This window comes from Apis dorsata, unplaced genomic scaffold (genome assembly GCF_000469605.1).
Source record: "Apis dorsata unplaced genomic scaffold, Apis dorsata 1.3 scaffold_264, whole genome shotgun sequence".
NCBI classification, from domain to species: domain Eukaryota; kingdom Metazoa; phylum Arthropoda; class Insecta; order Hymenoptera; family Apidae; genus Apis; species Apis dorsata.
Window position 1 is genome coordinate 55,482 of NW_006263542.1, and position 3,317 is coordinate 58,798.

Below are 3,317 nucleotides of genomic sequence, written 5' to 3' on the forward strand. Positions count from 1 at the left end.
GAGAGAGATGGCGTGCGTGAGAGGATGGCGACGCGTGGAATCGAATATGCACGAAGGAGAAAAAAGTGGTGCTAAGTACCGTCTAAAGGATTGTCAATACCCTTGTCCCTTCGCGTGTCCCGACGTGTCTCGTCCCACAGGGACGTCACTTTGGTACGGCAAGAAGGAGGAAGAAGATCAAAAGCGTCGGGATTCTCGATCCGAGTCTCTCTTCGCTAAGTACGTGTGCGAGAGGAGAACGAGGCAGAAACCACCGTAGAAAAGCATCGTCATCGGGAATAAGGAGAGCGTTCGACTCAAAGGGACGATGAAATCTCCGTATGTATCCGTCTCTGTTTCAATTAATCACCGATCTTAATATCGATTTCAACCGTTCCTACATTCATGTTTATACGTAAAGATGATCCTTCGAATGATGGGCGAGGAAATTTGCGAATATCGGCGACTGATCCGAAAATTATTTTTGCGCGATACATCTGACGAGAACACTTTTATCCGATAATTCGTTCGACAAGCGGACAAGCGTTTTCCTTTATTCGAGGCACAATATCCGTCTATTAACGGAGAAAGAAACAAACAGCGTTAAACGATCAGCCTCGACGAATTCCGCCTCGGATACCCCGTTCGTGTTACACGAAACGAGGAAACAATTTATCGAACCTCGTGGCCACGATTCATCCAATAACAAGGCTTCCGCTACTCCCAGATTTAGACGTCGACGAGAAAGAGGAGTAGCAACAAGGGGGAGGGGGATTGAAGGGGGTTGACGAGAAAAATGGAAAGAAAATATCGTGATGAAGGGTGGCACAACCCCTCCGATCGATTACCCCGTCGTTTACCTACTACACCCTTTGCCTCCGTCGCCTTTCTCGTCGCATTAATGAAAGGACCTTCGGTTATTGTACTCATCTCTCCCTTTCCACTCCTCTCTCTTCCTCTTTCGCTCTCTTTCGACCAATCTCCCCTCTCCCCCTCATCAAACGCTATAGATACGAACGCGTAAACAGAATCGGAAGGCGCACAGGTGCGCGGATCCCTGCACAAACGTTCGCACATGCAAGCAACCCTCTTGCTCATTCCCCTCCTCCCCTTCGAGAATCAATGAAGTCGCTGCGCGTGCGCCTGCAAACGCTATATATCGTTTGCCACAACGATATCGTTTTCTATCGGTTTTAATGCGCGAGCCATTCTCATCGAGTGCCTCGATGCACGCGAGCATACCAACGTGCACCATGATCTCCCGAGAATCGCGATTCTCCCTCGTACGATTCATCGATCCTTCTCCGTTCTCGACCATCTCTCGACCACTATCTTTCTCGATTTTTCTCGCGAGCAATCGCCCGGTTCGAGTGATCGATTGCCAACTGCGTATACGCGACATGTCTTCGTGTTCGTCGCTGGATCGAAAATCGATATTGTTACGCAACCGGTGATAAAACCGATTTCATCACGGTGCCCATGATAAATGATAATAGTGAAACTATGATCCGTAACCGGCTTTTCTTTCGACTTTCGAAGCGAAGAAAGTAAAAGTTTCATGGATAATCATTTCATCGTTGATCGAATGAAAATCGTGTTACGTGGATTTAAAGTCGAAATCTCGACGATCCTCGTTCCACTCGTTCCTACTTGTTTGTCGCGTAATTTCAAAAATATTCTAGCTAATTCTAGAAAATTGGTAGTTAAGAACACTCTTCTTACTTATGCCTGACGTGGTGCTTAAAATTCAATTCGAACAGATTGAAAGCAATTCAGGCATACACTCGTTTCCTCCCTCACGCGACGTCACATCGCTTGTGTTGCGCGATGCTTCGAGACAAGATTCGAGAATACGTGGAAAGAGGAAAAAAATGCAGTCCCTCGTTTCGCTGAGGGCAAAGAGTAGCAGCAGGAACCGCTCTGTTCGAGGCGGTCCGTAATCACGGTCGTGCGGGACACGGGGGCCACCTAACGGTCTAATTTAATAATCCGTGGCTGGAGGGCGTAGGGTGGCACGTGTTCGCGTTTATCCACGGAAGTATTCCATCGGATTCGCATGATAGGCAGTGGCCCAGGGCGCGGAGGCGAAACGATCCGTGTCTCGTTCCCCTTTGCCACCGTCCCGGAATCCAAGGCTAAACGAACCGCTACCTTAGACGAAACAATTTCACGTGCTTATTTTCTCCCGTAAATTGACTTGCGCGCTCGCACAACTCGTGGCCGAGCTTGCTTTTCGTTGTACGAAAGAGAGAGAGAGAGCACAACGAAAGGGGAAACGGTAACGTCCATGAGCACCAACCGTGCATCTCCATTCGTTCTATTCCTCGGCGAATCGTGCCGGCAAATTACTCGATCTTTTATACCTCGATTATCATACCGAGCCATTATTAAACTTCGCGTCGGATACCGGTCTTGATCTATCTACTTTCGTTTCAATGAAAAACATTCGGTAGAGGAATGTAAGAATAGATATTGTTACGAGTGTAATAGCGGGAAAGATTCGACGTGATTATCTATTTTATCCTCGATATATTCGACTCGAGTAAACGCGCAATATACAATATTGATCATTTTGTACTATAAATTACTCGTATTGATAATAAACATTCAGAGTTTGTTACGTTTGTACAATAGAATTCTTGTATTTATCTACCGGGACGAATAATTAATGCATCATTCAATTATAGTTTATCCTCTATATTTGGATAACGAATCGAATAAAAGTTTACTCGCCTATCTTCTATAAAATAAAGCTCGGACGAGCGATAATTATATTCTTTAAACGCGTAACGAAGACGAAACAAGTCATCATACCTCCAGCCCACTCACTCTCTGGTCTATTATTATTAAATCCTATCCCTTCGAGGAAGACATCAATTTCTTCAAACGCATTAAACATTCAATATCCCTCAACAATTTCAATCCCTTCGACTCGATTTCGTTCCTCGAAAAACCAATCGGACAATTTATTCTGGGATATTCCATCGCTCCGTTACCTTCTCGAGCCTCGAAACGATCGAAACGAGAAGAAATCCTGCACGATCATCACGCGTAACATCTCTGGAACAGGCTGCAACTTTGTTTGCTCACAGGGCACCGATCGTTTTTTGCGCGGAGAGAAGTTGATCCGTAATAACGGCGCGCGGATAGACCCATTCGGCGATGGGGTAACGGACAATGATGCGTCCTTTGCATGTCGGCATTCGTGTTAAGACTCGGGCCCGGCCAAATGACCAGTCATAAAGGTTATAATGAGCCTGGCCCCGTATGCTTGATCGGTCCATCGTGCACGCGGTTGCCACTCGTCCTTCTCTCTCTCTCTCTCTCTCTCTCTCTCT

The 3,317-nt window shown here is 46.4% G+C and overlaps 1 long non-coding RNA gene across 1 annotated transcript in view; it reads right to left on the bottom strand.

Annotated features, from left to right (window-relative positions):
• Nucleotides 1–2,339: 2,339 nt before the first annotated feature.
• Nucleotides 2,340–3,317, bottom strand: part of LOC116185729 — a 3,792-nt gene continuing 2,814 nt past the window's right edge. The window contains exon 2 of the long non-coding RNA XR_004150628.1: nucleotides 2,340–3,315. This is a non-coding gene — a long non-coding RNA (uncharacterized LOC116185729). The remainder of the gene's footprint in view (nucleotides 3,316–3,317) is intronic.